The sequence below is a fragment of the Numenius arquata genome, chromosome 13, assembly GCF_964106895.1.
Source record: "Numenius arquata chromosome 13, bNumArq3.hap1.1, whole genome shotgun sequence".
In the NCBI taxonomy this organism is placed as follows: domain Eukaryota; kingdom Metazoa; phylum Chordata; class Aves; order Charadriiformes; family Scolopacidae; genus Numenius; species Numenius arquata.
The window spans coordinates 12,908,267-12,930,068 of NC_133588.1; positions in this window are offsets into that span (position 1 = coordinate 12,908,267).

A 21,802-nucleotide genomic window follows, 5' to 3' on the forward strand; every position below is an offset into this window, starting at 1 on the left:
TCTTTTTTTTTAGAATTTTCCTTATTTTTATTATTTAAAATTGCATCTAGAATCTCTCAGATCAAAACCAATTTGTGCTATATATATGAAGAAAGTGGGGTTTTCTTATTGTCATCACGTCTTTGCGCCGCACACAACATACCCACAATTTGTAAGCGTGTAGAATTCATTTGCCAATGCGTGCAGCTACCCCACAAGATAAGGGCTGAATTATCAGGTGTTTGAACTTTTAGAGAACACGAAAGGGTTGCATATAATCTGTTATACATTATCTTTGATTGTTATGTTTTTTAAGTGCTTTATAGTAACCAATTATTTTTATAACACCTCTAATTGCATAAAAAGCAGATACAATGTGTACCGTCTAGGGCAGGAGAGTATAGATTTCCGTTCTTGATACAGAAACCTACCCGATAAAATTATTAAACTCTGTGTTGATAAAGCAAATTGTACTATAAGTATATAACAAGTGCTGAAAAGATAAATACGCTTTCAATTGCAATGCAAATACATGCCCCGGCAGCAGAAGGTGACCAGTCCCCGACGCCACTTTCTCCCTCTTGCACTGCCAAAGTCGCAATGCCACCTAATGGAGAGCCCGCACCTCGCACAAGCCGAGCAGGCATTTCTCCTGATAGCAATCTTTGCTTAGCTTTAATAGCTTTTTAGAAAAAAAAGGATTTACAAAGCAATAGTTTCGGTGGAAGAATAACAAAATCCTGTAGCAAAGGCTGGACAAATATTTTGATTGCCTTGCTAGATGTCAACACTTGAAATGAGCAGCGTCGTCTCAACCCATCCCTGTCTCATGGACTGATGATGCACGTGGCCCCTAAAATGCGAGTTTTGGTTTCATATGGGGTGCACGGCTGATGTGGTAGCTTAGATTTATTATCTTCGTAGAAATCCCTCATTCCTGTTAGGCAGAAAACTTGGAGATGTGACCCGCTTGCAAAACTGCTGCACTAATCCCTGCTCTCCGACGCGTGGCCGTGACACGCTTTCATCTTCCCCATTGCTCACACCCCCACGCTCCGGCTCACGCATGCAGACACGCACAGGCACACGCGTACACGGCTGCTCACGCGTGGCCGTCTGCAGAGAGATGCACATGGAGGAACCGAGACCGGAACGGGGACAGAGAATAGATTTGCCCTTGCCTTAAACTGCTCTTTGTGCGCTGTCTCTGCTTTCTGCAGCATTACGAACATCCATGTGTGTATGCACCTTCCCAGGGGAATGCGTTTACGTACATATTCATAGGCAGGTACCCATCAGTGCTGAGAAACGCGTGCATGCTTATCTATATGGATGTATATAAATATAGGGGTGAATTACGCTGCATTTTTGCTGGTGCAGCAAATAAAGTTTGACCAACTTTTAGGACTGACTCCCAAGCCAGGCCCCAATCTGAAGATGATTTAAGATTCCCACCCTCGTTAAATACTGTTGGACCTAAGACTATCAGAAAGCAGTTTGGATTTTGCTCTCCGCTTTCCGCACTGCAGCTGAACAAAGCACCATTCTCTCTGACTCGTATGTGTTTTCCTTCACACTGTACCCAGGATTTTCCCCTAATTTATTTCTCTAGGGCCTGATCCAAAGCTCCCGCTGATTTCAGGAGGTTTGGGATAGGGCCCTGCGCTTCTTCAGCCCCTGACCTGCTGCAGACGTGTCTGAAGTCAGCGCTGATGTGAATGATAAACATCAGGCCACACCAAAATAGTTTGGAAGGGGGGCTGGGGAGAAAAGACAGTCATTTTCTATAAAGTGCGCTATGCTTATGCCAAGGTTTGCACCCCCACCGCCACCTATTTCAAGCATATTCTAGTATGGAAAAATCAATTCCAAGAAAGATACAGTTTGGAAAGCAGCAGGATTAAAGGCAGCAGTTAAAGCCAGTAGAGCTGGAAAAGCAAAACAACAACTAAAATCAAAAAACAGCCGGTGAAAAGGGTAGCTTTGCTGCTCTCAAAAAAACCCAGAAAAAAAATCGAAATAATAGTAAAATAAACTCAGAGGAGCCCAACAAGAGAAAACCCGAAGCAAATGAAAGTGAGTGGAACAGATTTCCGTGTTTACTTTTCTTTCTGCAGTTGGATCCCTTGTCGTAGCCACAAGAACTGAAAGGATAGGGTGCGAAATGGGAAATAAAAGACGCGGGGGGGGAGAGGGGAGGGGGGAGAGAAAGAAAAAAAAATAATAAAAAAAAAGCAATTTAAGGCAAAGGAAGCAAATCCAAAGCCTCCAGCCTGGGCCAGCGGAGCTGGCGGAGCAGCAGCTCTGCAGAGCAGCGGTGTCGCTTCCCCCTGCCCAGGCTCTGTCCCAGGAGCACGGCGGGTTTTTCCAAGGCAGCAGCTCGGAGCGGGGAAGGGGATGGTGCAAACCCTGGGCTCGGAGGGGAGGAAGAGGAAGAGGAAGAGGAGGAGGGTTTCGGGACGGGGAGAAGGAAGAGAAAAAGTCCAGTACATACAGCTCGATGAATCCACCAGCCCCCAGCCTCCGCTTCTCTCTCTCTCTCCCTCTTAAGTCAAAAAGGAAATGCGGTTCTTTTTTTTTTTTTTTTTTTTTTTTTTTTGCAGAATCAGAAAATGAACCATCAGGAAGTTGGCAAAATCTCTAACTAAACAATCAGTCGAGGAAATGCAACAAATTCGCGCGGGCCGTGTGCTTTGGCAGGGAGGGGAGCGAGGGCCGGCGGGCGGCGCGCAGCCCCGCGCAGCCCCGCGCAGCGCAGGCAGGACAGGACGCTGCGCACCGCGGGCAGTGCTCCGACCCGCAGTCCCCCCTCACTGCTGCATTTCCACTCGTCCCCCCGGGCCAGGTACGCGGCCGCAGATCCCCAGCATCTCCCGCGGGTGCAGCCGCCCCAGTTTTGCTTATTTTGACGGCTGCGGCAGAGCGCAGGGCAGGGGCAGGGGGGTGCCTGCAGGGCTCGCCCCCTCCCACCCCACCCCCGGGGACTGCCTGCCCGGCAGAAATACCGACATCAGCCCATCTGTCCCCAAAAGGAGGTGAGAGGCTGTTCCCTGCACCCCCGTGCGGAGCGCACAGCCCTTTCGGAGGAACTATCTTCCCATCCCACGGGCTGGAATAAGTAGAAATGAGCGAGTTCCGCGCTGGTATCTTTTCTAAAAGTGCATTTCGCACAAGGATGAGCGCAGCAAGGAAAGTTTTGGGTTTGTGGGTTGGGTTTTTTGTTGTTGTTTTCCTTTTTTTTTTTCCTTTTTTTTTCTTCCCCCCCCCCCCATTTTCTTACGTTTTCCACAATTCACCCCTTCCTCCCTCTTTTCATCCCGTTTCGAAATGACGGTCTCTGCCTACTGACACGGACCGAAAGGCTTCCCCCCCCCTCCCCCCCCTTTCTTACGTAAAACAAACAAATACATGCATAAATAAAAGCGAGGCGAGCGAAGCAGCCAGCCCGGCGCAGAGCGCTACTCTCCGCCGCGGGAAGCGCGACAGCATCGCCGGGGGGGACACACGCTCCGCTGGCCGGCATGGGGGCGGGGGAAGGGCGGCCTTGGTTTCTTTAGGCTCCCATCTGGGCAAAGGTAACCCACCAAATCCCCGCGAAGGATTTTCTCCGAGGGGGGTTCTGCCAGATGCTGCTGAAGACGGTTGGATATAGCCCCCCCCCATCCCGGCCTTCTACTGCCGCCCCCCAGAGGCTGCGGGGCCGGGAGTGGGGGAGCCCCGGGCAAGGAGAGCTGCCCTCCTCCAGAAATGCGGGGCACGCTCCGGGGTCACTGCTAAAAGCAACAAAACTCCGTATTTTTTAATAAAGAGCGTTCTCTTGCGAGCTGGCTGCCTTCCACCCACCCCACGGATGAGCTGGCTCTGTAAACACTGAATAGAAGATTAACACTGCTGTTATAACCTCATAGAGAGATCTGTGCCTTAGGAAAGCTTTTACTGCTGCTGATCTATGAGCTCCAGAATAGCCCTTTTGTTTAAAGGGTGACAACAGCCCCGAGTCCGGCCATCCTCAGCGCCGCGTACTGCAGCTCGGCTCTGCCCCAGCCCCTCTCCATCCCCATCCCCATCCCCATCCCCATCTCCATCTCCATTCCCCATCCCCTTCCCCATCTCCATCTCCATCTCCATCTCCATCTCCATTTCCCATCCCCATCCCCATCCCCATCCCCATCTCCATCCCCATCCCCATCCCTCCCCTGCCTGGGAGCCGCCGAGGCTCTGGGTGTGCCCCCCCCAGCAGAAGGAGCGGCTGCAAAAAATCCGGCAGAGGTGGTTTTTTAAAATTATTTTTAATATTTTTTTTCTTTTTATGGGCAATATCTTTAATTTGGCATCCAAGAAGAGCTGGTAACAAATGACAGAGTGAGCCGCCAGCAAGGTTTTCCAGCAGACACCGGCCTGTTGGCAAGAGCTCCCTCTCTGTGCCTGGGGAGGGGGAGAAAACCGCGCTATCTGCAAGTGGGAGTGCGGGTAATTTATTATAGAAGCGTAGTTCAAAGGTACCGATCTGCAGCGATGTTTATTGAGCTCCGTACTCGTGAAAAGGCGGGGGAAAGCTGGTAACGGCAAGTTCATTTGCACAATTATTGCACAAACACACCGCAATCCCGGGGGAAGCTGCGACCCGCAGGGACGAGATGCGGGATGGGGCGGGAAGGGGCGGGGGGGGGGGGGGGGGGAAGGGGAGGGAAGGGGAGCTGCTTGTTTTTCCGCTTTTGCCAAAAGAGCACCGGAGAGGGGGGAGGAGGGGGATGAAGAGCAAATCAGGGGAAAAATAGGGGAGGAAGATCCGAGCGCCCCGGCGCGGGTGAGAGCTGAGCGCAGGCGGCAGCAGCGCCGGGAGCCGCCCGCGGACCCACCGCAGCCTCCCTCCATCCTCCATCCCTCACTGTCACCCGCCCGCGCACCGAGCTCAGCCCCCAGAAAGAGTATGTAGTTGGCAGAAAAGAAGTTGAAGTAAGAACAACCAGGGGGGAAAAAAAGAAAAAAAAAAGGAAAAAAAAAAAAAAAAAGAAAAAAAAGGAAAAAAAAAAAAGAAAAAAAAAAGAAAAAAAAAAGAGCGAAAAAGCACTTCTTCTGTCCCCCCCTCCACTCCCTCACAAACAAGACCTTTACACAGTAAAATGTTTCCTTGGGTAAGGATTTTCCCCCATATCGTTTTAGCCTCCCGATCCCTTTGGGTAAATCCCTGCGATGCACGATGCGTTTGGGGTTTTACCCTCCCCGTTTTGCCCTCTCCGAGCAATACTGGCATGAGCTCGCCTGAGGATGAGAATTTGACTTGATTTGACCACAACTGCTATGACAGCGAGACTGGGGCATTTAAAAACCCCATATAAAATCGGAATAAAAACCCAGCAGATCGAAGTTGAAGTACCCGGAAAACCGTCAGACAAAACACACTGTAGCCAGAATGGGCTTTACCTTTATGAGACGCTACAAATTGCTGCTATGGACACTTTGGAGACCTTTGAAATCCCTTCATTAGCTATTTGATGCATTTGACATCTGAGCTCATTGTACCCCCGAGGCGTCCAAAACCTTGAAAACCAAGTTTTATTAACCTAATAAAAGGCACGCACACAAAATTCGGGGGAAAATCCAAGAATTAAGAAAGGCAAAAAAAAAAAAAAACCCTCTGACGAGTTTCTGGAGATTTTTCAAGGTTGGATAAAATGTGAAGGAGACGAACTATTTATTTGTCAGAATAGGATTTTTCAATTTTTTTTTTCGCTATTAGTTTTATACCGAAATTGCTTTTAAAAAGAAATCGAGCATTCATTTACATTTAAAACTGACAAACTCTCTTCGTTTCCATCTTTATGATATATTTCCTCTCTTCCTTGATTCCTGCATTATGCAATAACTCAGTCATTTTTATGAACAAAGGGGAAATATAATGAGAAACATTACAGCAGCAGTGTGTATATTCTGCCCGCTAGCAGAGCGGTTTCCATGTAATATATTTTGTTTCCAGCCAAAACTAACGATCTTAACGTCTTTCATGATGGGAAAGGACGTATTTACAGTGTGGCCATTGTACGCCGGGATATTGGGACTTTTTTGTGCCATAAACATCACCTTGTAGGGGGTCCCGGCGCTGCTTCCCACCCCTTTGCGGGCAGCATCCCTCCTCCGGCGGCATCAGGGAGAAGAGGTCCAGATGTTTAACCCCTGCTCTTATTTTCCGTGAAGAGAGTCGTTCACAAAAAACAAAAACAAAAACAAAAACAAAAAACCCAAAAACCAACCAAAACAAAAAAAACAAAAAAAACCCCACAAAAAACCCCAATTAGTGAATAAGAATAAGAGGAAAATAATGATTCAAAAAATCACCTTTGTGATCGCTTTGACCCAAGAAATCTAAACAAGCTCCAAGCCCTCGCAAACGCGGCTGAAATTCAGCTGCAGCCGCCTCTTCCCTGTGCGGTGCTTTCAATGCCCAGGGCACACGCTGCTCGCCTAAAGCAGCGTCTGGCGTGAGAAAAAAACCCCTTTTTTCTATCAGATCCCCTCCAAAGCGCTTGTTTCCACTAAAAAAGTCCCGTTTGGGGCTCTCTGGGGCATGGCTGTGCCCTGCCGCAGGTAAACGGGACTGTTCGCACCGTAATTGAGGCACAAGTGCCGTAAAACCCAGTAGCCATTAGCAATTGGTAAATAAGTGCGCGGACAGTAAAGCTAAGTGTTGTATCCTTTAGATAAGGGCTTATCTATATAGCCATTAAACCCACACTCGCCTCTTTAGCGTGTAGAGAGGCTGAGGGTGTCGACTGCTATAGGAAAATATTTATCTAGTCCCTTTGGGACAGCAGGATTTAATCCAGTCTGTTTTGGCTTGCCAGGAGAAACCCTTTTTCTTGTTTTTGTTTGGTGGGTTGTAATGCTGTGGATTAACATCATTATAAGCTTGCTGTTTGCCCACAAAACAAATACAAGATAATCTGGGTGGAGTGACAGGAGTCTTAATATATGGTGTCTTTTCTGTCATTCCTTCTTGGTAAAGTTCATCATTTGACCATATACACAGGAAAAAAGGAAAATAGGGCCAAATCCTTCCAGCTGTCACTGAGGCTGGAGCTCTCAGGATCGGGTCTGTGCGGTCCAGCTGAGCTAAAAGTAAAGCCAGCAGCAAGTCTCATTTGGGTCTGAGTATCACCTGGATTGGGCCCTGGAGATGGGCACAGCAAGGAGGCAGCTGGAGAGAAATCTCTCTGATTAACACTGGTGTGCACTGCTTGTTGTGGTGGTTTGGTTTTGCTCTACCTCAAACCAGGACACTTGTTCAGATCCAAGTTAGGTCATTTCAGAGAGCCCTGCGGTACAAGCTGCGTGGATTACATAGAATTAACAAGATTTAGATCCTGATCTTGTATCCCCAGTCTTTCTCCTTAGCAGAGTTTTATCTGCTCAAGGATGCTCTCACGCAGTAGGGACTGCAGGGTACTAGAAGCTCGAATACCAGACTTCAATTAATGCATCAACAGCAGCAAAAACCAGTCTAGGAGATAACTGGAAAGATGCTCTGTTATTTTTTCCTAGCTCTTTTGTAATTCCTGTACATTTCAAAGTTTTATATAAAGATTGGTGGCATATATCTTTATTTTTATAGATGAGGAAACTGAGATACTCAGAAAAAAGACATTTATCCAAGGTGCAATTTCAGTGGTAAAGTCCAGGATTAAAATGCAGGTTATTTGCATCCCAGTCTGCTGTGATTATACCAAAGCCACATTGACTTTCAGATAAGAGCTTCTGTCTGGTTCTTACCGAAGTCGATGGAAGTTTTAGCACCGCTTTCAAAGAAAAGTCTGAGGAGACTAGTAAATGAGCACTTGCTATAGACCCTTTCTGAAAAACTCTCCTTTTTTTTTTAACATAAGCAAATCTCCCAGCCCCATCTGGGTCCTGGCATTTGGAGGGGGGGGGCTGTAGAAAAATGGGAGCATTGGTATGCTTTGGTCCAGAAAGAAGTAAAATAATCAATCTTCCAAAGCAGCGTTTTCAAACAGGGGACAGCTGCAATCTGAACCTTTTCTCTCAATTGAAACTGTACATTTTTAGAAGGGCACCCTTTTTGATCTGTCTAAAAAATCCTAAAATATGACGATTTTGCTGGCAGCAGAATGTATAAGAGCAACAGGCTGAATTATTCATGTGAAAGCCAAGTCATAACTTTCCGTGATACAGCACGCACAAAATTCAGGGTTTAGTCATGAGTAGAAATTTTACACGCCTTAACTTAGTTCCAGTAAAATGGAGCCAGAATACAAGAAAGAAGATTTTTCTCAGTAGCTGTCAGCTTTGAGGATAAGGCTTTGGGTATCATCTCACTATCTTCCTACACTCGTGAAGAAGCTAAAATCCAGAGTCCCATAAAGCCAAGGGAATTTTGCCACTGAGTTAAGCAAGAAGAGATGAAATCTCTTGATAAAATAAGAGTATTCCATTACAGTTGGTTTTGGCCAATTGCTGTCCTGTGTTTAGCAATCTGCCTTGCTCCAGCAATGGTCATTTGGGTGCAGGAATCTCATTAGCTTTATTAGCAAAGCCATGTAAGCTAGAATGGCAGCATCAGTGCATCCTCCTCTCCTACTCATGGCAGTGAGATTTGAGAGCACCGAGTTCGCTGCAAGAGCAGCTCTTTTAGGCTAAACCTTCAAAGATGTCGTCTGAGAGCTATTGGAAATTAGATGCCCAGAGGAGGTGGACACAGCCATGTGGGTCTGGTTCTCCTGTGCCTACATTTGCTGGTTGTTTAATGTGCATTTTGTTGTCTTCCACGGTGTCCCATCTGCTATCTCACCATGTTTACCTAGCACTCACATTGCAAAAACCCAGATGATTGACTGCTAAGATTGAACTACAATGGGTTTTTCTTGCCCAAAATGTTGTTCCTGAGGGCCTCTGACAGCTCCCGTCTGTGACCCCATAAAAGCCACCCTCCCCTTCTGCTCCTCTCCTGCATTTGGTCTTGGCAAAGGTGCTAAAAAAGAAATGAATGGCCCAATAAGTAATTTATTGCTGTCACTCATTTGGGATCCACAATGACCCTGAGTACCCCCTGCCTTGTAATCACATTAGATTGTGTTAGCCCTCAGCCTGCCACAGAAAGGTCTATTTCATGTATTTCTGTGCTTTAAAAAAAAAAAAAAACGTGCCGAGGTAAGACATCAATTTTCCTGCCACTCAATATTTCAGGCTATAATTGCCGACTTGTTGAGTGCAACACAAGCCAGCAGTAATTCCAAAGGTTCCAGATGATTTTATGCTTTTTTTTTTTGCCTTTTTTTTTTTTCCCCTGGTTTGTAAGAAAAGTGCTCAAAACTAAAAAAAAAATTATGTCTTCATAGCTGAAGTTTTAAGAGGCTGGAGAGCTTTCTAACCAGCCAAAGGAATGAGCAGGGAGAAGAAATGAGCACAGCCAGAGAGAGGAGACGTGACAGTTCCCATAAGCGCCTTTCTTCCAAGAGAATCTAATCAATACGACTCAAAGAGCAATTGACTCCTTTACAATGATCCATTTTTCATTAGGATAAATTTCCCAACTGGTCTCTTCCTTTCCTCCAGCTGCAGGTGGTTTCTGACCTGGAGATGGGGTTCAGGCGGCATCCAGCCAGGAGCGGCAAAAGCTCCGCTCCACCTGCCAAGCCGAGTGCATCCAGTCCGGACGCAGCCGCTGCGCACTGGGCTGCACATCTCCCAGCTGTACCCTCTAGTGGACTCTGTGTGCATTTTCTTTTGGAAAAAATCCGGGAGAAGAGTTTTAGATGCAGCTTCCATCTTCACGGAGCGTACTGCTGAAAAGCTCTGCAACCCCTTACCTGCTGCGTTGGAGGGATATCCTCATTCCTTCAATATCTTACCCACTGAATAGCCTCTAGCCAGACATTTTTTAAAAAAGATCTAAAAAACTGAGTGCAAGAAAGAAAACCTCTGAGGCAAACACCTTCTTCCTTCGTGGGAAGAAAGCTGAACATCTTTTTCATTTTCCAGGCATGAAAGGGCAGAGAGAATTCCAGCCTAAAGCAAAGGACTAAAGAAGAGTTAATATATTTTGATTATATTTTATAACTGTATGGATCTTATTAAAAGTAATCTTCCTCAAATAATTCCCAGGCTGAGCACTCGTTCTGTGGGGGAATATATAGTGATAAAATAGTCCTGTGAGCAGACCCAGTTTCATTATTCAGGGGTATGAAACTTAAACAATGAATGAAAAAAAAGATGCAAAAACACATCTAATTTGCTCTTTACCATGATCACACTGACTTTTAAGCTGGTCACAGTTACAAAAAAAAGTATATAAAGTTATGAAAATTCTGCCCAGATTTTAAACAACGATAGTGACAGCACTTGGTTATAAAAAGGAAATCCCACATTGAGGGAAATGTTTATATTATGTGTTAAAATTTCAAACAACTGCTTTTTTATCCAGCATTGCCTTGGATTTTACTTTACTTTAAATAGTGTAAATTACACATATGGCAAACGTAGGGAGGAACAGCCCAGAGCTGAGCACTTAATAATGTGCAGCCGGGAGGAGAGAAGAAAAGAGTGATAATTTACATCCAGATCAAAAAAACCCAAACAACAAACTAGTGTTATCACTTCTCCACCAATCAACAACCAGACAAAAGCTGTAAATTCTTCGTCTCTTGGGTATATCAAGGTAGGTCAGCTCCACAGCCAGTGGTGACAGCCCAAGAAAACGTCACTGTCGGATTGCTCCAGGTCAGAAAGACACTGGTTTGAGCCAAGAAGATTCAAACCAGATTCAGACGCTGATAAGATTTTCCCGGGACTTAGCAAGTTCCAAGATCAGCTTGTGTTCATGTGCTGGGCTGGAATTTTTTTAGATTTTTTTTTTCCCTTTTATTTGCCTTTTAATGTCAGATTTGCACTCAGCAGACAGGACACAGGTGGCACATGTGGCGGGTGACATTCTGTCCATGCTACCACCCATGGGGCCACCTGCAGCCTCCGGGCACCACAACCACCCATTCCCACTGGGAACACTTGGCCTTAATTCCACTCTCTGTCCCACATGAGGAACCAAACTTCACTTTTATTGCTGGAGGAGTCCCACCGAGTGCCAGCATGGGCTGGACTTCGTGGAATGGATGGCCAAGAGCTGGTAGCTCAACTCTCCTCCTCATCATCTCTTTGACCTGCTGAGCTAGGGAAGGAAGGAGGTGAAGCAGAGGCAGCTTACCCTCTTTCCCAGCTCCCCAGTGCTGCCTGGCAGCTATAACTTGAGGGATGCTCTCAGAATAGTTAGATGCACCAAGCTTGGAAGTTGCAGGACAGTAGTAGCAGAAACAACCCTATTATAACCCCATCACCTTGTGTTTGCAAAGGTCTCCAGTCCAAGGCAGCTCTCTTTCTGCAGGCTTTTTGCATTAAATATTCATATTAATTTTATGCTTTGTTTATTTAATTGGAGGAGGAGGAAAACCAACACGCTTCTCTGTTATCAGAGGAGAAGGAACAGTGGCAGGAAATTAGGTCAGTGAAATCGCCCTGCTTTGCGGAGAAGGGGCTTTGTTCCTTAAGAAATTTCCACCGGAGAAAACAAGTATCCCATGTAGCAGAGCTGCCTCCTTTGTTTCATCTCAGGCCCCCTTCCCAGCTCTTTGCCATGGATCCAATTACCCTTCCCTGGGAACAAGATGTGGCTCTAAATTAAATCAAACCATTTATTTGTCTGGGGCAGCTTGGCTAAGATACATCATGCGGTTTTCAGAGAAGCTGCTGCCATCTGAAAGTATGTCTTTGCAGTTGTCAGTCCTCATCAAGAAAAGGAGAGGCATGGGTGCCTGTGTCAGATTGGCATTTCTATTCATGGGCCTTTTTTTTTTCCTCTCAAGGGAAATGGTCACACCCAGGATGGCTCTTCTTTTCTTTATTGGTGCTATTTTCCTGTCTCCATTCATAGTCTTCTTTCTGAAAATATATCTTTCTATGCTGGAAACATGCAAATCTTCAGGTACCCCAAAACACCTTCTTGCCAAAGTTTGATCACTTTCAGGCCTCTCAAAACAGACTCTATGCAGGTAAAGACCTAAGAAGTGTGTTCTGGGGAAGAATCCTGTGAATTCACCTGCATTTTTTGCAGGCTGCAAGGAAGGAGGGAGTTTTCTATCCACTTTGAGACTGAAATAAGCCAGGGATCTGCATTTTTGTATTTATCTCCTAGATGCTTTGCTCAAGTCCCTGCACAGCAGCTTCAACAGGGCTGCTTTATCTCACAGTCCCACAGGAAGAAAAATATCTGTAGCTTTGTTATCTCACCTGAATTTACAGGTGAGAGGAGCCTGGAGGGCTGTCACTGATCTTCCTAACTCACCCTTGCTGTTCTGCCCCTTGGTGCCTCTCTGGCCTTTCCCGTGCAAGGCCCCGTCACCAGGGAGATGTCCCAAAACCACATCAGAAGGCTGTTCTGGGACTTTAAAACTTCCACCTTTTTCTATGTATGCTCCCTTTTTGATGGGAAGTCATCCATAAGAGTGTTTGGGGCGCAAATGATGGGGTTCTCTCCCTGTTTATAGTCTAGAATGGTTTTGATTTTTTTATATATACAAGACACTTGTGATATTTAGCTGCTGGAACAGAGGGTAGCCTTTGGTCCAGGGGGCAGAAAAAGGAGCTCATTGGACCTTCCTAAGAAGACAGCATCTGCAGAAATTCAGAAATGCCAGATAAAGGAAGTATTTAAAGTTTGTAAAAGGAAAAGGAGAAGAATTCTTTAAGGCATGAGATGCAAGGACGTAATGCAGGTTTCTGGGGATGTGTCACTGGACATATGGCACTGCTTATGTCACCACACAAGCGGTCATACACAGAGCCCTTCAAAAGAATTCCCACTTTTGAGCATTGCATTGTTTCCCATGATCTGTTGAAAAAAAACAAGTGCCTTCAGGACAGATGGAGAGAGAAGGTCCAGACAGCAACTTTCTATTAAGCCAGAGCCATCCTGAGGGCAAACAGATAAATCTGAACAAGACAGAGACCTACAGCTGAAAGGGTTGGCACTTTAGGAGGCAATTGGGCAAATACTGGCAGGACATAACATCCAGTTTTGCATTTACATCGGTGATTTTCCACATCCCTAATTCAGACTTCTGCAGACTTGCAGGAATGATCCCCCAATGCCTCCCCCCCCGACCCACTCCCCACAGCGAGTCCTTGCCACAGCCCTGGCTTTACACACGATCCATTGTACCGCTGTAAACACTGAGTGATGGCGAATTAGAGACACATTTTGGAAACGGGCTCCTGCTTCTGTGTTAGGTTAATTAGTGGTTTGCTAGTATGTTAACTGCTCTGCACATTGACCTCAGGCTGGTTCGTCTCTAATGAACAAAAGCAGTTCTCCTGCAACAGGTAACCACTGATTTCTCAGGGACTATAACTTAACTAACAAGCATTGAGTTACTGAGTCTCCCATCTGGCCAAGAAGTGAGAAAAATCCTTCTTAGGAAATTCACTCTCTCCATCCCCTAAGGAAAGAGGTTATTAGAATGATCGTGAGTCTAATTTAAAACTCGAAGCCTGGGATTGTCTGAAACCTTCCTTGTTTCTTTTCAATAAACTCCCTCAAAGCTGAAGCGACTTTTTGGACCATGGTCTGATGACTGCTAATTTTGTTTCTATGGTAAAGTTCATCAAGAAAGAATTCACCTTTTGTAGGAAACCCCATTTTGATCAGGAAATGTATTTTTGCCAATGTTAAGTCCAGCTAGACAGGCTCTTGTCAGGAAGTAGGATAGGGCCAGGCTGAAAATCCAAGACTTTTTCCCTTTCCTGTTAGGATGTCCTTGCATTGACAGGTTATAAAGCTGAAACATGCTCTGAAAAAAAACCAAAACCCCAACAACAACGCACAGAGATGCCTCTTGGGTGACCCAATGGCCTGGCTCCTATTTTTTTCCATGGGATTTAGGAAGAATTGCAAAGGCTGCAAACCTTTGCAAAAGAAGTGCTGCAAATTGCAAGCAATGCTGACTGCGTCGGCTGCCAGGAGTTTCGAGATGATCCCTGGAAACACATTTGGTTTTAATCAGGCCCCTGCACTGTGGAACATCCTGTTTGTCTACACTTATTATTACTGACAAATTATCCTCCTCCAAATCTCAGGGAGCATTCACTTTATCCTCACATTAAACCTGATTGGAAACAGTAGGTTTAATTGGACTCAGCATGAGGCCCAGTCGTAAACTGCACCGGTTCCTTTTTTTATTGTGGCATTCACTGGATGTGTGAAAATACTATATTTCATATACAGACCCCAATTTGCTACTGCGAAAGCTGTTAAAGACAATGCACAGATGCCCTGTGCTACATGAGCAACCTCTGCCCACTCTCGGCATACCTAGGGTTGGGAAAAGTTTGCCGTTCTCAGCAGTCTGTGTATATAATATGTCGTTCCAGAGGAAAAGATCTGGCCCCAAAAATCTGAGAGTTGTCTTCCATCGCTAACCGAGCCCTACGCTTCACAAGACTGCAAGAGTCTGCTCTGCTTCAGCAGAAGTCTGGAGTTTGAGAGAAGGCAGCACAGGGTGTGGAGGATTGTCCTTTCACTGGTCTTACTGAAAAACGTGACCATCTTCTTCCCCTCATTAGTTGGAGACTCTTTCCTAGGAAAAGCCTATTGCATTAAGCAAACCTGAGGGGCTAAAGGTGTATGACTTTAATATATTTGGAGCTCTTGTGGATGGCTGATTATACAGGAGAAGAGCTGAAACCCTTATGTCTGACAGAGCCCACCGTCATTGGACTGGCATGGCGATTGAGGGTAGGGTTACGTATTTGGCCAATGCTCTGGCATCTTTCCAACATCTCCGATTTTCCTTTGGCTGAGCTGACCCTCCAGCAGTTGTGCCTCATCCAGGTGTGCGTTGCAGGGAGAGTCAGGTGTTTCCAAATCAGTGGGAAAGTCCAGTGAAGTGTCATGTGGCGGTAATCTTGGGTGGAAGCCCAGAAAGCGAGCTCGTGTCCCACGTTGTCGAGAGCTGCTGGCAGGAGCTGAGCTATTAAGTAACCTCTTTCCAATGTCCTGGGTGTGGAAAAGCATGAGACAGCACGAGCTGTCTGGGTCTCAGAGGAAGAGCAGAAAACAAAGCAGCAGAAGACAAACAGAGAACCCAACCTCTTTGCTATTTGTGTTTACACAATTTGGGATTATTCATTAGGATCTGAAGGTGGGAAGCAGTGCAGTCAGCTGAAATGAGGCTTTTCATGACAATACAGTCTCTCCTAAGTTGGCAAAATAATACCATTCAAGGGATTATCTTGGTTTAGATATTATTTTAAACTGAATTTAAATTGCATTTACATGTGCCATACCTATATATACCTTGCTCTGGGAGCAAATCTAGAGTGCACTTTGTGAGTTCCCAGTTTGTAAACTGTTTCTCCCTTTGTTTTGCCAAAAAACCTCTCGGAAATGACAAAAATGTCACATGGGTTGTGGATTAAGGCTCCCTACCTGAAAAACAAATAGAAAAGGAATGGTAAAGGTAATGAATATACATAAAATGGAGACTTGTCCCAAATCATGCCAAAGCACAACTCTTAAATCTTTCTCTAGAACTGTCTTAGACAGAATCTGTACCTCTTGCTGTCTGGCAAATAGTGTCACTGTAATGCTCCTTCCAGTGACATAAAATCTTTAACTGTTGATCTTGACAATTACCTTTGCACTTTAGATTGTTTGCTTGATCAGCTGCTGCCTGCTTTTTTGAGACTTTTATTTGCATTTTTTTAGGGGAACTTTTAAAAAGGTCACAGCAGAAGGCTTGCTTGTAGGTGGTGGTGATGTTGTGCAAGTTCAGCCCATCTGAAAATAACACCCATCTGCTCTGCTATTAAATATCAGCTCCGTAAAGGTATAAGCAGATGTGTCTTCCTGGAGTAGTAAATCCTCACTGCTTTTCTGGAGGCCTCACGGATGTAGCTCTGTAGCTGGTCCCTGCTGTGCCCTGGATCTTCCTTTGGTGCGGACAGGCGATGTGCAACCAGGGTCACCCCACACACACCCCACCGAAGCAGGGTCAAAAACCCAAAGATGCAGCCTTTCCCCCCCCCCCCCTGCTTCTCATAACCTGGAGTATTAATTTCTACCACATCATTTTTGGGTGCTCTCTTCTTTGTGCACTTTATTTTCTTTGGCTTCACTTCTGAGGTACGCACCCGGCATGTGTTAGTTTGGGGTGTTTTTTAAACAGACAAACCTACAAGTGAATTACGGCTGAGATACCAATATACGTCACAGAGGCAAGGCACCCGTCTCTTGTTGAAAATTGCTCATATCTTTCTCGATGCAATATGTTTCCTCTATGATATTTTGAAAGAAAACATACTGCAGTGGTTAGAAAAGATGTGGAGCTTCTTACCAGATGGAGGTGGCCTGACAGCTTGTAAAAAAACCTTTGCAAACAGTTAGCAGTAACGACAACTGACCTCAATTACTGAAGCCTTTCATTTCTCCATCTGCATAGTGCACTCACAATTGCACGATGCTGGGGTGATAAACAGGCTGGAAGGAATACGGAAACAGTCTGTGTAAAACCATAATGCTTTTGAAAACATATCCCACAAACAAATCCTTTCTCATGCTGTGTTTTTCCCCCAGTTCAGCTTTGGTACTGAACTTTCCATTTTCAACTGACCAACATAAATTAAAGCCAAACATTGGCATGGAGAGGAAAGATGGAGAAAGTTGACCATTTCCCTCAGGAGGTCAGCCACAAATTCCTGCTGTTGTCTGAGAAATGATGAGCTACTCTTTGGAGACATGACTTAGATCATTTAGTGTCACAGGGAAACTTTTCAGGCGTTTCAACAAGGGTTGAAATATGCCGTCTTTTTTTTTTTTTTTTTTCCCTTTTTATAAATATAGTTTTAGACTATGTGTGTTCTTTTTTTCCCCCCTTTTTTTCTTTTAATATAGTCTTCTATACAAAAAGTCAGTTGTGCATGGTGCTATTTCCTTTGGGCAATCTTACAAGAAATGTTCCCAGCTTGCTTCATGCCACTACAAATATCTCTTTACCTCGGAGAAAAGGGCACATCACTCACTTTGCAGGCCTAAACAAATTTGACTGCTTAGACCTCTAACAGCTCTGGGTGACAAAGTACGTCAAGGAAAATATGTCATCCCCCCTTCATCATTATTCTCGCTTTCGTTATTCATAAATATAGGATATAAATCCATTGCCTGTAAAAGGGCTATCTGTCATGGGAGACAAGCTAGCTGGTGATTGCCTCCCAGCCCACCCCCCTGGGTTTCAAGACAAATTTCCAATCAAATGGAACCTCAAAGTGCTAAAGATGGAGGATTTAGAAGAACTTGTAGGTGACATTTCCAGACAGAAGGAAAACAAGCTTTTAATTTCACCTGAAATGATAAATAAGGAGAAATGGTTTCGAACTTTCAGCAGAGGCTTTTCTGGTTTTCACATTTGCGACGGCTCCTTGCTGACTGACTTAACAGATGCAACCCGTATTTAGTAGGGATGAGTAAAATGGTTCAAGACACCATAAATGTTCATCAAAAACTCACACGAAGACTGAAACGAGCTTTCTGCTGAGGTTCTCGAAGCTGACTTTTTTAATTCCTCTTCATCATGTAATGGCTCTGGCCCCACTTTCATCCCTGGATTTCGTCCAGGGAAAGAAGTCAAAGAAATTTCTTCTGCTGAGATATTTATTGCATTTGCTGTTCTAGGAAGTATTTGTAACTTGTTCAAAGTTCAAAAAATCACCTCAAATCTTGCAAACTGACCTATGAACCTGTTGCAGATTCATTTCTGAGAGAGCAAAATACAGGTTTGAAGCTTTTACAGTTATTTGGGGGAGGGAAGAAAGGTATAAATAAGCGCTCTTACTGCTAATTCTAATTTTTTACGAACGTCTAAAACCAAATAAATAACTCCCCCAGGGCAATGATCTTATGCTGGTGTTTTGCTAAACAAAATGAAATCTTTCTTTTCACTGTCTCATGTAATTATAACAGGTTTCCACTTGACGTAAGGGATCTGGATGCCAGTTGGGATCACCTTATTTTTTATTTGCTGGTGACTTGTGGTAAATCCCATTGGTAGAATCCTGGTGGATTAGCTAATAACAGCAGCATAGTTTTTAAGGCACATGGCCCTTGACTTAAATAATAATTTCCAAAGCAGGTGCTGTAGAGTTTTCCTTTTTGTGTTTTTGCTGTTACAGATTTACACTTCACTTCTCAATTTTTTAAATTATCCACACCCAGTGCAATTTAATGGTATGTAAATCCACCAGCAGTTTTAGAGGCTGCAGACCATTTAATTGGAAGAAGCATCTGCGGACAACTGGAAAATCCCTCCATGCACTCCCAGGCCCTGCTTTCCCGCTGCATCGCATCCATCGAGACCCAAACGAGAGGCGCTGAAATAAGGAAGAAAGTGTTAGGAGAAGGTCTCTGAGCACCGCGCCGGGCGGCAGACCACCCCGAGTGCATCCGGAGGTCAGTGATTCAGCCTAAAAACCAAAAGCAGACCCGAGCACATTCCCAAGCAGTGAGCACCAGCAAGGACTGTGTTTTACCCAGTGAAGACCATCTCTGTAACAAGCTTTTTTCCCTTCTTTTTTGGGAGAAAAAAAGGCCTCTCATTGTATTTAGACTATAGGCACAGGATTAACAACGTTAACAGCATCAGCAATACTAATTGTGGTCACTAATGACATATTGGCTCATGGTTCCTCCAAAATCCTGTTTGGAGCAGTAGACTGGTACCCTCTTCCAATAGTAGGTTCCGAAATAAATGTTGCCCACCATCAGTGCAGGGAGATGATGATCCTGTATCCCTAAACATGCATATTTCTTGGAAAGATTTTTTCCCACTCTTTAATATTTCCAAAGCATTTGGTTTAGTGACCAAAGCGGCACTTTCTGCAAATAACATTTCTAGGAATCGTGTATGATGGCACATAGCTGAGCATTGCTGAACAGACAGAATAAGGTAGATGGATATTTTCTGTACCATTTGTGAGAAATGTACGTGTGTCAGGATGTACCCAATCACTCCAGGTGTGAAATCTTAATTATACTAACAAGGATTATCTTAATAACCATATTAATGCATAGCAGAGACTGAGCCTGTGGTGGTAAAAATCATCAGATGTGGAGCCTACTTGGTTTTTGGTACAAGAACAGACACATATCCTTTGGGGAGAAACCTTCATTCCTTTTCAACATAACTCCTTAGCTGTGGAAATATGGGTTCAATTTATTTTAAAGGTGCATTATGAACCTGGAGTTTGAAATTAGGCATTTACAGTTTCAAAGAAAACATCTTGGGCGGGGGGGAGGGGGAGAAACTTGTAATTTTGTCAAATTACACAGAAAATGAAATTGGAGGAGCAATAAAGTGCTTGAAATGAGGTAGTGAAAAGTTTCACAGTGAAAAACCCCTATGTGCTGCACACGCAAAAACACGTTTCCGTCGCCTTTACTTAATTCTACACATTTCTCCATAAGCAATAATGACATAGTCTTGCTTTCACTCTTAAATACATGGCTCTTTGTTTAACTGTTTTTATGTTAAAATGGGAGGATAACCATTCTCAGTTGCATTTTGCCTTTCCCTCCTCTTTAACTGTTCAGATTCAAACAACATAATTTGATTCAGACAGGTAAATAATCCTTATTCTTACAAAAAATAAAATAAAATCAGCTGTCATGAATTAAAACCCATTTTCCTCTAACTCCAAATAAACATTAGTCAGCCTGCATTTGATTGTAATAACACACTTGTCATTTCAGATGTAGCCTGTTGGAGGTTTTTTTTCTAAAGGCTTTATTGGAATTCCTTGGACTAAATTTGCTGTGGGTTTATGATGGCTTCATTAAAAATCAGAAACCAAACGGATGTGAAGGACTCCGAAGAGTTTGTACTATAAACATAAAATAGAAATAACTTGCAAGATTTTTCATTTTAAAGCAGCTTCTGTTTCAGATGCCCTCAAAACTTGTCATATTGTAGTAATTTGGGGCCAAAGTGAGGTACTAAAGCACTTACTGAATTTATTTTGAGTTGCCGGCTTTAGTGGAGATTCATGTGCAATATTGCTTCACCCTTGCTTACAGTAAATCCAGAGTAAATCTGCTCAAATGCTTAAGTTTTCACTGATTTTACACTGATACAGTGGAGACCTAAGGGAAGATCAGAATGGAAATCTCACTTGTTAAATAACAATGACGTATCTCCAGAAAAGAGTTTTATTTCAAGCCGTCACAGTTTGTATTTTAAACTTTCCTCATGCAAAGTTATAGTCACTTTTATAAAGTGTTTTTTAGGTTCTTCTTTATTTTAATTGCAAAATAGAGCAGAGCCCCGAGGGAGAAATGTGGCAACAGAATCTGAAATTACACTTTCTGGTTGCCTTTTTCTGATAACTGTGGTGTTAAGAGCAAATTTCAGGCTCTGGCTTCATCCTGAACCTAGTTAAATCAGCAGTAGGTGTCCATTAATTAAAATTGAACTGTAATCAGGCTATTTTCCATACTAGCAGTGAGTACCTAAAAAATGCTGCAGAGAGGTTGGAGTGGTACCTTCTCTATATCCTTGGGCTGATGGGACAAGAAGAAATGGGATTGCATTACAGCAAGGAAGGCTCAGATTGAAAATTTAAAAAGCTTCCAAGTGGTGAGGGTGACAAAACGTAGCCCTGCTCCTCGGCGAGCTGTGATGGCTGCAGAGCTTTGAGGAAAAGCCAAATGTTGCTTCTGCCGAAACGTTTTTATTTCACTGTTTCTAGGTCACAACTTTTGGCTCCAATCATTTTTAGGTCAGTTTTACCTTGTCTTCCCATTTTGCGATGAAGTGTCAAACCAGTATCCAAATATACTCAACAACCAGAGAGTAATAATGCGAGTTGTAACTCATTGTAGGTATTCAGATGGCAAATGGTCATGACATGAAGCTTTTAAGGCATAATCAGCAGAGGTGAAAGGGAGCACAAAGCGTGCAAAAGTTAAACACGTAACCTTCTTCCTCAATTACCTCCCAAATCCATATGTCCGGTACTCACTAGCCCTCATTTACACTAGAATAGACCCATTTTACTTTCCCTTTCATATTTTACCCTGCTGGAAGGTAGCCCACTCTCTTATGTCAGACCTGACAGGATGTGAATTATCTCTATCCAGCCTTGACATAACTTTGTGCACGGTGATGTAATGCTCCAAAAAGTCTGGGTAAAAAAAAAAGAGACGGTACTTATTAACAGGAAAGGAAACAAGCCTCTGTTTGACAACCAGTGGCTGAATATCAAGGAGAGCTTTCTTAAGAAAAAAAATAAATCGTTTATGACCCTATGAATTACTATTATTTATTCAGAGGGAAGAAATGGCTATTGAATTTTTAACTAGAATCAGCTTGCTAAGCAACCTACAAGGCCCAGGTATTTGGGCATGACTTCCAGGTAGATTCAGACAGGAAAGGTTCAAGTCTGTTCCCTCCGGGATTAATAAAACTACCAGAACTTGAGTGTGAGCTGGAGCAAGCGTAGCCTGCAAGGTTTCCCTGTGCTCCCCTTCCCCTCCCTCTGGGGGAGTCTACCAGAATAGCATTACCCCATTCCAGAAGTCCTCTTTTTCTCCTTTTCTCCCCCATCTCCTGTGGGTCCAGTACACTAGTGTGAAACCCTGGCTCTGTCACCCCCTCATCCCTCCTGCTCCGAGTCCTTGCAGCCGGGGCTGCATTCCAGCGGCGCGATCTGAAACCGTATCCCTCTAAGTTCATGAAGTATTCGGCATGTGTGCGCTTGGACTTGTGAACTTTTA